Raw genomic sequence first — 12009 nt, 5'->3', positions numbered from 1 at the left:
CCGGTTCTCTGCCCAGACCGTGAGCAGCCGGTGGTCCTGCAGGGAGCTGTGCCTTGGAAGACCAGATAGGGGCGGACGAGGAGCCGGGGGGCGCCAGTGAGCACCGGCTGGGCCGCGGGATGTGCAGACAATGGGCAGGAAGGTGGGTGCTTTGGACGGAGGGTCCCACGCAGTCTCCCCAGTAGGGCTCAGGCACGTCCCCTCCCCCCAGAGAGTCCTCCGCCCTGCGGTCACCACTGAGGGAGCTGCCTCCCTTGGCTAGTGGCCAGCACTCTCCCCTTGGACTTGAGGTTGGAGGACACAGCTGGAGGAGACGTGTTCGTCTCTGCAGACGCTTCCCTCAGGCCCTGGTCTCACCAGCATCCGGGGGACGAACAGACCGGCTCCGGACCTGTGGCCCCCAGGCCAGCCTTTGGAGAGGCCAGGCTGGTGGCATTCTGTGCAGACTGCAGAGCTTCCACAACCGGCCACTGTCCCCTCGGCCTCACGGTCAGCGGCAACTCCAGAGCACAGGTGGACGTGCTCCTGGGCGGCCCTGGCGTGACCCCAGCCTCACTCTGGACGCCGCCGGTGCCTGGGAGGCAGATGCCAGGACCAGAAGGCCTGCCTCCGGGGGTCTGAGGCCGGGTCTCTGCAGCCCCCGCAGCGGCCGGGCCCCATTCAGAGTGGACTCTCCCACTCTGCATCACTCTTGGAAAGCTGGGGTCTTAACAAAAGCAGCAGATGGGCGTGGCCGGAGCCAGTGGGTGCTGGGAAGGTGGAGAGCGGCCTGAGGTGTAGCAGGGGCCAGAGGAGGCCCTTCCAGCTCCAAGGTCCCGTGTCCCCAGCTGCCCAGGGTCCCTCCGTGTGTGAGGCACGCACGTGGCAGGGAGCCTGGAAACCCGACACTGACCGTGAGGCTTGAAATAACCCTGAACTTGATCGGAGAGTCACTTCCTAAGTGCTGCCCTATGTCCCACTTTCTCTGCTTTGACTCCTGGCAGCGCACAAGGGACACCTGAAGTTCTCCGTTTGGCATTTTAAATGTTTCCTTCAACATTCAAACTCTCTGAACGAGGGGTCCTCTGAGTCTGACCCCCAGGCTCCACCGCAACGGCAAGCTCTCCCTCCAGGACAGGGAGTGGCATCCATCCCATGTGGCCCAGACAGAACCTGCCCCCCCATGGCAGCAAAGCACAAACAAGGGGACTGCCCAGTCAGGAGCCACCTGAGTGGCACCGTGTGAGCCTGGACCGCCCGAGGTCTCCTCACACTGCCCTTGGGGGCAGGAGCCCTGCACAGCCCCAGGGGGCCGCTCCTCCTCACCCCTGCGCGAGCCCCGAGGGGCACGAGGACAGGAGAGCCAGCCCGGGCGCACTGCGCCCGGCCCATCGAAACAAAGCCAGGCCCCACCACTGGGGACACACGGGGACCACACTGAGGACGGGAGCCGGGGCGTTCCGTGGCCTCCGCATTAGTCACTAGGGAGCTTTCTCCACATGCAGGGCCCGTGAGGAAAGTCAATCCACTGCGGGGTCTTGGGTGACCGTGGGGCCGGTGGGTGGTCCAGGAGCCTGAACCTGTCCCTGCAGGCCTCGCCTCCCCTGGGTCCACCCCACCACCGTGGGGAACTACAGCTGAATCCCTTACCCTGTGTCCTGAGCTGGGGCCTCACACAGCTGTTCCAATAGTCCCAGCGGTAGCCAATAGAAGGGGCCGTGGTGGCCCCAGCAGCAGCCACTGGGGACCTTACCTGTCCAGCCAAGCCATGGGCCAAGGGATTGGCAGGGAGACAGGTGCGGGATCCAGATGTGCAGGTCATGGGGGGCGGGGTTCTGCCCCACTGGCCTGTGGATGGGGCACCCGCAGGCTCAGGCCCCACCCCCGGCAGTGGTGGGTGGGACCCAGCAGGGGATATGGCCAGAGCAGCCTTCTCCTGGCCCCTGTGGTCCTCCGGCCTGCAGAGGGCGCCAGACGGTCCACTGCAAAGCCTGTGGGTGATGAGCCACAGAGATGCAGGCAGAAATCAAATGCCATTGAACTGAGCCCGAGGGTGACACATGGGGGACACCCCCGTCCTCCAAAAGACTCCATGGGTGGCAGGGCTGTGGGCGCTGACCAGGCTCTGCAGTGGCCTCTGGGCGGGGCTGAGCTCTGGAGGCCCTGGGTGGCCCCTGCTGTCCACTTCCCTGCCAAGCGCCCAGCCCCCTCGGGCCTTGAACAGCCCCTCGGCCGTCCGAGTGGACACGGGATGAGAGAATGCAGCCTGCCTCCGTCACCTGCGCTGGCAAGACGACAGCAGTGAGCAGGAATGTGCAGCCTCCAGTGCCTCGCGGCGGGCCCTCGATCCCCGAGACTACGCCATGGGCTCCGCCCGGCCCCGCTGCGTTACACAGAGAAGAGCGCCTCGCCCGGAGAAGCGTCCTCCGGTTTGCACAGCTGGCTGGGTGGTTGCTCTCCAAGTCCCCGGGATGCGATAAGCCAGGCGACTATGGTGGACAGAAGACACCCCTCTCCCCTGTGGGCCCCGGGGCAATGAGGCGCATGCCTTTCCTCACAGTGGGAAAACTACCCTGCCTGGTTCTAGAGTGAGGAGCCTTAAAGAGCAGGTGTGCACACGCAGACGCACAGGTAAAGGGACCTCTGCCCCTGACCCCGGGGGACGTGAGTGGCCGCTCCAGGCAGCTTCGGAGGCCTGCCCTGTGTGCGGTGTTGATTGATTGGAGAGGCCCCTCCCGCCGGCGTTTACACCTGGGCTGGAGCAGCCAGAGCTGCCGGTGGCCTTGGTGCCCCGGAGCGCCCCCCACCCCCCGCCTGGCCCCCGGGGCCACGGCGGTGCCACCTTCACCCCTGCGGCAGTGGCGGCACGTTTGACGGAGCTCGGCCGGCTTCCTGTCTGAAGTGCGTCTCCCCCGAGAGACCCCCACCATTCGATCTATTTTTGATTAAAATGTAAAAATTAAAAATTAAGCCCAGTGGTAGTGTGGCTCCTTGGGGAAAACACACTTGGTTCTGCCGCATCCCCCGCAGTAACCTGGGGACTCTCACGGCAGCGCTCTCTCATCCGTGGGTGGTCTTCTCCTGTCACATGCAATCAGAATGAGTCGCCTGCCTTTGCATGCATGGGCTGTGCGCTGGTGCCTCCCAGCAGGTCCCGGTGGGGAGGACAGGCAGGGCGCTTGGCCAGCAGCAGCCCAGGGGCGCTCGGCATGGCCCCGTCCCCCTGCCAGGTCCCCTGGTGCCATGTCACCTGGCCATGGGACATGGGAGCTCACCTCCCCCGCTCACATCATGTAACATAACCAATGACGGATGTTGCCCCAGAAACCAGAGCAGGCAAGATTGGCCGTCCCAGGAATGTGAGCTTGCAGAGTGGACTCTGCTCCGTGTCTGGGTCAGGCACTTCATCAGCCTGCTTTGCAATCTGGGAGGCAGGGGTTCGGTGGGACCAGAGCAGGGCCAGGGTTGGCACTCACGGTCCCCGCCGCCCACGAGCACACACCGCACCGGCGTGATGGGATGTGGCTTTCTGAGTCGTTACTTCCTGCTTTCATGTGGCATGTGACTGGACGTGCTGTGGCTGCCACCAAATACGGACACTCCTGGAATGAAGGGTTTAACGTGGCCACTGGCAGTGCCATGCTGCCATTCAAAGCTGGTGACTGTGTGTGAGGGTGTCAGGCCGGGTGGTGTGGACACACCCAGGCCAGTGTCCCAGTGCCCGGGGCTGCAGCTGCTCTGCCGTTGGGGGGGTGCACGAGCGGGCCGTGCCATCTTGATCACCGGCTGGTGTCCAATTTGACACGTGTGTCTTCCCCTTCTGGTCCTAAGGTTCTGGCAGTAGGTCTGGCTCTTGGAAGCGCTTTGGGAAGGAGCAGTGACGAGCGTGGTGGGAGCAGGCCCTGCAGACTTGCATGGCCGCGGTGGCCGTGAGCGGGTGCAGGGGGCTGGGGCCCAGTTCATGGTCACCCAGAGACTGCCCTCTGGGGAGCCCGGCTCCCCTGTTCTGGCCCCACACTTTCTCTGGGGGCCGGCTCTTTTCACCTGGACAGGCATTGCTGGGACACCTGCCCCCAAGCCCCCAGCCCTGTCCCCATGGCCTAGTGACTCCTGGAGCCCCAAGAACACAAGAGGGACGAGGGCGGGGGCTGGCAGGCACAGCAGCAGGTCACCCGGCCAGCCCCCTGTGGGGCGGGTACAAGACTCAGCAGGTCTAGCCAAGGACACGATTAGGGGACAGGCCTGAGGTGGGCCCTACGTGTCCCCCACCCGTGAGCCAGCCAGCTGGTCCTGGGTCAGCTTAATAAGTCGGACCCTTCCCATCCACCTGGTGCATACTGCCCGACCTTATCCGGACCCTGGCCGTGAGGTCCCCCAAGTGACAGTCACCCTCACCTGGGCGGGCTCCCTTGGTGTCTCCCACCAGATGCTAAATTGCCCAAGTGAAAAAAATGCAAATCAAATCTGCATCATTTAACCATCAAGTTGGCAAGAACTGTTTTCATTGCCAATACTTAGGGCTGATGGAGATGGTGGGAAACAGGCGTCCGGTCACCCTGGGCAGGGGTGAAAAGCGCTGCGTCACTTTGGGAGACGGTTTGGCAGGATCTGTCAACATACGAAGTGCCCTGCTCCTGGGTCCGCTCGCTGCTCTCGTCAGGACTGATTTTGTGTGGTTTCACTCCCAAAGCGGCCTTCTGAGCCCTCTTCCCGGACCTACTGAAGGGACCACCGTCTTTGTCTCCCTCTGGGGTCAAACGTCGTCCAGGAAAGCTGTGACGCCTGTCGGCACTCTCAGACTGAGGGCCGTGGGAGCCACCCACTCCGGGGACCAGGGCGCCTGTACTGCTGTGCCTGCGGCTTTGTGCCCACGTCAAACCACATCTTCCCGGCCGGACATGAGTCCCGGAGCCTGGTCCACTCCAGCCTGGATCCTTCTGTCCCACTCAGGACACAGCTGCTCCTCCCCCTCGACCGGGCCCCAGTCTGTGGGCCTGCACCCAGGTGTGTCGTCTGGAGGAAGGTGAACACAGGCCAATAGACAGCCACCGAGTGGCTTCGGGGACCACTCTGGGGGGAGCCGAGTGGCCAGGAGACAGACACCCCCAATGCTAAAGCCGTAACAGAAGTGAGGGCCGCAGTTGCAGGCCTCCCGAGGCGCTCTGTCCTCTGGGGCATATGCTTCTCTTCCCACGAACGCCAGGTGGCTTCCTCCTAAGCAGTCGGGAAGTTCTGACCCGGACACTTGGGTCAGTGCCCGGAGCCCCCTCCAGGGCCCTCCCGTCACCGGGGGCTGGACGCCTCTGGACCCTCACCCTCCCTCCACGCCGGAAGATGCCAGTGCTTACTTCTCCCTGTCACCGAAGAATTACAGACAACATCCAGGGTAGGAAGCAATTGTGGAGGGTGCAAGTTTCGGGCCGGGCAAATAAATTGGATTTAAGTATATTACAGTCATAATCTTTTTCTGCCTCCCTCCAGACAGCCTCCGTACATGGAAAAATGAGAACGTATTCTCAGGCAAAGCGTGACCTGAGGCAGAAGCCTGCCGGAATCTGGGTTTTCAATAACGTGAGACAATAAAGCTTAGACTCCTAACCTGCTGCAATATGGTCAAAGTATAAAGAGCTTAGCTGCTAATAAAAGGGAAGGGGCCGCCCCCCCGGCCGATGCCCGGGACCCCCCGGAAGGACGCATCGTGGGGATCAGCGTGGATTAGCTGGGGTCACGCAGACACAAGGCCCCTTGTTGACCGATTGTCTCACACTTGTCACCTACGGGTCTGATATTAATAAGTTCCGTGTGGATTTCCTTGGGGTATCCCGGCCCCTGTAATTGCACGCCTTCCTGTCGTGACCCTGCGCTGAGCAACGCGGGCAACAGGTGCCCATGGTGAGATGCATTGGCGTCACCCTTCTCTTTCCAGGCTTTGCCTGCCACACAGAGACACCTTCCTTGGTGACACGGGACAGAGCCAGCCCCGCGGGGCCAAGAGCCCCGACTCCTCTCACCATGGGGGGCACCGGTAGGATCCAGGATCCTGAGCCATTTTTGTCTGAGTCTGTGTGGTTTTCAAACCCTGTATCAGGGGGCGTGTGGTTGCCAGGCTGCTCCCCAGATGGTGCCATGTGGGCAAACAAATGGGCCCGTGAGCACGATTGTGTGAACACAGCGGGGGGGTGGAGCTGTGCTTGGAAAGAAATGTCCTCTGGGGTGCGAGATGCCAGTGGCCCGCTGCTGGCTGTGCAGCGCTGTGACGCCTCCCAGCCTCCGGGCCTGCCTGCGCCGTCCCCCACCTCACACCTTCTTCCCCGGATGGTCTGCTGGCTCCAGGCTGGACCCCTGCCTCCCGTATCCTGTGCCGTGCTCGTCTGTGTCATCGGCACTTTAAAATGACCTTGAAGCCAAGTTTTCCAGAACATTCTAATTCTGCTAATTCCAGATGTTGCTTTGTCCCTTGAGCTGCACCTTGGAAGAGCCATCCCTGTTCTAGAGGGGACACACCACAGTCAAGGTGTCACTTCTGGGAAAGTCCCTCATGGGGAGAGAGGCGTGTGGGGTGGCCGACACTCCTGGAGAGACCCACACTGCAGACCCCGCTGGGTGCCGCGGGTCTCTGGAGACCCCGCCCTGGGCCACGTGGAGAGGGCACAGCCTGGCACGACATGCGTTTAGGCCGCACCCTGCCCCATGGCCGTGCCCCACTGAGGGGACTCAGAATACCCTCCACCGTGACTCCTGGCCCCTACGGAGCCATGGGGGCTTCTCTCTTTGCCCCCGTGGGGTCTGTATGGTTGTCACATACAGACCATTGAAAGGTGGTGCTCACAGGGACCACGAAGCCATGAGGCAGCTAACAAGGGGAGGGGACAGGGCTGCTCTCCTCTACGAGGTGCCGGGCAGGGCTTTAACGTTGTCCAGGCCCTGGTGTCTGGGACTAGAGAGGGAGCCACATGCCTCTGGGTCTCCCAGAAGGTATTGCTGAGCCACAGGTCCCCAGAACCCTCCAGTCGGGTGGGGATGACCCCAGCTGAGGCCTGCAGGGGTGGGTGAGTGCCCACAGTCCACTGGGCTCCGAAGACCAGAACCTGGAGCAGCAGGGCTTCCAGATGAGCTGGCATGGGAAGTATCGTCCCATGTGTCGCTGTACCCTGCATGGCTGTATCTTCCTGAGCTACCATGTCCTTGTCAGGACACAGGGGTCATGGGGGATGTTGGCAGGTCAGATGAGTTAATCACAGCCCCTTAGAGCAGACAGTGCTCAGCCTGAGAAGGGCAGATTATAGGATGAATTATCTCCCCCTGCCTCGCCCCGTGCCCTGTGTTGAAGTCCTAACCTCCAGTACCCACTCAGGGTGTGACTACTTTTGGGGATAGAGCCTTTAAAGGTGATTCAGGTTAAATGAGGTCCTCGGGGTGGGCTCCATGCCCCTATGACAGTTGTCCTTATAAGAGCCGAAGAGGACACAGACAAGCACAGAGGACAGACCATGAGAAAGCAGCCATCACCAAGGAAAGAGGCCTCAGGAGAAGCCCAACCTGCTGATACCTTGACATTGGACTTCTGACTTCCGGAACTTCAGGGAAATAAGTCCCTGTGGTTTAAGCTACATGCTCTGTGGTAGTTTGTCACGGCAGCCTGCGCAGACCCACACAGCAGGTTTGCCCACGGCTGCCTCTTCTCTTCACTCAGATGGAGTCGGCCCTCAGTTCCTCAGTCTCTCCCGAAGGTGTCACTGTCACTTGGTCCCAGGCTCAGAGGCCTCCCAGCATGGGGACAGGGGAGCAGAGCACATGTGTGGTGGAAAGACGCACGTGAACTCAGGCTGGACCGGACCCTCTTGCACATGGAAACTACAAACTCAGGACAGGAAGAAAAGCTACAGCCTCTTCCCACGTCCCTGGCTGACACCTGGACCACATGTGCTTTGACGTGCGCTTCAGGGAGTTTGTTAAAGGAAAAGGGTCAGAGATGTGATGTGAGCTGATGCTGAAGGGACACCGTTTCCACCCTGAGCCAGTCATGTTGATCATCGACTACGCCAAAGTGGCAACGCTCTGGGCGATGGGAACAGAATCCAGAATCGCTGCGATGGGAAGGAAAGGAAGTGGGGCCCAGTCTCAAGAGAAAAGCCATTCTGCTGAGAGTGGCCCTGACGGCACCTCAAGGTGCTGGAATCAGAAGACAAGCATTTTAGGTATTTGACTGTCCTTGAGGAAGCAAAGGAAAGCAGGCTGGCCGTGAAAGAGGGGGTAAGGCATCTCGGTGAAGGAATAGAAATTAAACAAATAAGAACTAAATGGAAACTCCAGAACTGAGAAGCATGCAGTATCTGAAATTAAAAATTCAGTGGGTTGACTTACTACTAGAATGGAAATAATGGTAAGAGAGTCTGTGAACATGAATATAGATGACTCAACCTGAAGAAGAGAGAAAACACATGGAAAATAACGGCCGGAGCCTTGGGGACCTGTGGGACAGCGTTAGATGGCCTAACATACATGCCATGAGGGTCCCAAGAAGAGAGAAAAGAGAGAATGTAGCAGAAAAAGTATTCGAGCAAAAGTTTCCTAAATTTGACAAAACACATAAATCTGAGTTTCAAAAAGCTCAGCGAACTCCAAACAGGATAAGTAGAAATAAACTTCACCTACACATCATAATCAAACTGCTGAAAATCAAAAGACAGAGAAATCTTTACAGCAACCAGAGAAAAACTGTATATACTGTACTGTACACAGAGGAATGTTGTTTTAATGACTACAGACATCTCCTCAGAAACTATGGATGCCAGAAGGCAGTGGAACAAGCCTTTGAATTGCTGAAAGAAAAACCCGTCAATCCAGGATTCTATAATCAGGGACAGACAATGTCCTTCAAAAACAAAAACATTTTCAGATTAAAGAACATTTAGAGAATCTGCTGCTATTCATGAGAAATGCTAAACGAAGTTCTTTGAAGGGAACTTCAAATACCAGTTGGAAATTTAGATTTTAAGGAAGTAATGAACAGCATCAAAACTCGGAAACATGGGTACATTTAGAGACTTTAAAAAATCTTAATCTCTTTAAAATGCATAATAGTATTTGAAGCTAAAACTTCCCACGCTGTCTTCTGGGGTTTGCTGGGTCTGTGGGGAGAGCACCCAGGACGATGACGGCAGGCAGGACTGGGGCCTGTGGGCCTCCGCACTTCCATGCTTCCTCCACCGTACACAGGAGGGCACAGTGCTAACTCCGATGAGACTGCAAAGCGACGTATGTAGATGATGTATATTTTGATCCCTCAGCAACCACTAATAGTGTCACGTGAAGGGACGTAGCTGCAGCTAAAACACAATCAGTTCCTTAAAATGGAATTTTAAAAAAATAAGCAGGTAATTTGGAAGGCAGAAAATGAGGAACAGAGAACACAAATTGAGGAAAAAGCCAAAAATAAATAACAAATCAGCATACCTAACTCCAGCCATTTGAAAAGTTACGTTAAATGTCGATGCACTGAGCCTGCCAGTTAAAAGGCAGAGATTTTCAGAATGAATCTTTAAAAGTGAGACGCACACCTCAAACGCATGAGGGCGCTACAGTCAAAACAGCAGGCAGTGACATGTGCTGGCAAGAGATGGAGAAACTGGAGCCTCCTCGCGCCGCCGGGGGCCGGGCACGGAAAAGGCGCAGCGGCCGTGCAGGTCCGTGCGGCGGCTCCTCAGAAGTTAAAGATAGTGTTGCTGTGTGACCTGGCAGTTTCGTTTCTGAGCACATACCCAGGAGAACGGAACGAGAGGACATGGACAGATATTTGCACACCCGGTGCATCAGAGCACTATTCACAGAAGCCAAAATACAGCAACAACGTCAGTGCCCCCGGAGGTGGAATGCACGACCAGAAGGTGGTCACCATGCAGAGTGAGATGCTATCGGCCTCGAGAAGGAAGGAAATCCTGGCACCGGCCGCAGTGCGGGTGAGCCCTGTAGACATCCCACTGAGTGAACCGAGCCCATCACAGAGGGACGGACACCAGATGACCCCGCCTGAGCGTGAGGTCCCAGGGCAGTCATGTGCAGAGTGACGGAAGTATTACAGAGCGGGGGGCTCGCAGGGGCTAGAAGTGGGGGGGAAACTGTCTCACACTTCAGGAAATGGGTCTCGCATTTCGGGAAAGTTCTGGAGACGGCTGCACAGCTGTGTGACCCACCAACCAGTGCCCTGAAAACGGGAACTGCATTCCCAATGGTCACGGTGCACTCACGGCGCCCGAGGTCACGCTGTGTGCCTCTTCAAGAGTAAAAGCAAAAGCAGCGTGACCTGCTGTAATCGCTCCTTCAAATTTGTTCCTTTACAGTAGCTCACCGGAATGTGACAGGAAGCAGGAGAAAACCGGGGCGGCAGCGTTCACACCGAACAAAACATGCCTGGAGGTGGCAAGCCTTCCGAGGCCCAAAGACGGGCGTTTTGGAACAAAGACTCCATTGATCTGGCAGACACAATAATCCTAAGTGTGTGTGCTGCCAACAAAAAAGAAATAAACAATTCCACAATCCTGGAGACTTAACAGCCATCTCTCAGCCATTGGTGGAACAGAGAGACATTTAGTTAAAACGTTGCTGATAGGAAAGCGTCATCCCTGACCTTGACCTTGTTGGTATTCCACAGCCTCCCACGACCTCAGAGAGCATGTTCTTTCCGTGTGTGCGCGGCTGTCCTCCGAGGCAGACAACCTCAGGATGTCCACATGGACTCTTAGTGATTTAGAGTTGAATTCATGCAGGAGATGGAATCTGATGAGACGAAATCAGATCAGGACTCAGTGACTAAGAGACATCCAGGAAGACCCCTGTGGTAGACAGAGTCACGTATGAAAGGCCACCCCTGGGTCCTCGTCCCCAGAGCCCGTGACCATGTTAGGTCACGTGGCAAGGGGAGTGAAGACCACAGAGGGGTTAAGATGCCTTGTCTCCAGCCTCAAGTGGGAGATGAGCCTGCATCGTCCCAGCACCACCCGGGGCCCTCGGCACTGGGATGGGGCAGGAGAGAGGCCCGCAGGTGGCGATGGGGAACGGACTCGACCCTCCACTGCTTCCCTCGAGGATGGAGCCACAGCCCTGGAGTGTGGGCGCCCCCAGAAGCCGGAGAAGGCAGAGATGTGGAGGCAGAGAAGGTGTACCTGCCCCCTTCCTGAGTGGCCCCAGGTCAGACGGAGCCCAGGGGCCCAGCCAGTGTCCAGGGAGAGGATCTGCCTCTGGCCCGACTTGCTCAGAACCCGTTTCCTTCTCGACGAGGTGGCCACCGGGAGGGGTGGACAGCAATGTCAGTGAGACCAGCCCCACCCTTGGGCAGGCCCATCAGCCTCCAGCCAGCTCACTGGCCATGCCCCAGGCTGCAGCCAGAGTGGAGACCAAGGAGGGTGAGCAGTAGCAGCTGCCCGGGCCCTGGGGGATGGGTTGGCGCTGCGGCTGGGAGGCAGGATGGGCCAGGACTCGGGGAGTCTTCTTGGTCCTCTGTCTGGGGTCGTCCTTGTTTTTGCTCAACGTCAAGGCCCAGAGCCACCCTGAGCTGTGGGCAGGCCGGCAGGAGGCAGTGGCTGCTGTGCCTCGGAAATGGGGTTGCATCAGGTCTCGGCCCCCCAGGCCTGGGAGCCTTTAGCCCTGGGGCTGCTCACTCACCTCCCGCTGGTCGTGGCCGAGTGCAGGGCCTGCGTGGAGGCAGACGCCACCCCACAGCCGGCCTCCTGCCGCCCACGGTCCAGGCGGCTGCTCACAGGGCTGTGTTCCCTGTTCAACAAAGAGCCTGGGGTGGGAAGAGTCCCCCATTGTTTCGAACGCCCAGGCTGGCTCACCGGGTCCCCTGCTGTGCACGCCACGCCCATCAGACTGACGAACTGCTTGTCACTGGGCCCCACAAGCCGTGGCTGCCTGCTCCCGTGGGGACTCAGCACATACCCAGGGGCTTATCGCCTCGACCTGGCATCTGAATTGCCTGCAGCCGTGCACCAGCTGGAACCCGGCTCTGACCCTGACCTGAACCTGCAATCG

Source organism: Artibeus jamaicensis, unplaced genomic scaffold, assembly GCF_021234435.1.
Source record: "Artibeus jamaicensis isolate MK-2021 breed Jamaican fruit bat unplaced genomic scaffold, CSHL_Jam_final contig_490, whole genome shotgun sequence".
Lineage (NCBI taxonomy): Eukaryota > Metazoa > Chordata > Mammalia > Chiroptera > Phyllostomidae > Artibeus > Artibeus jamaicensis.
This window is presented reverse-complemented; position numbering follows the sequence as displayed.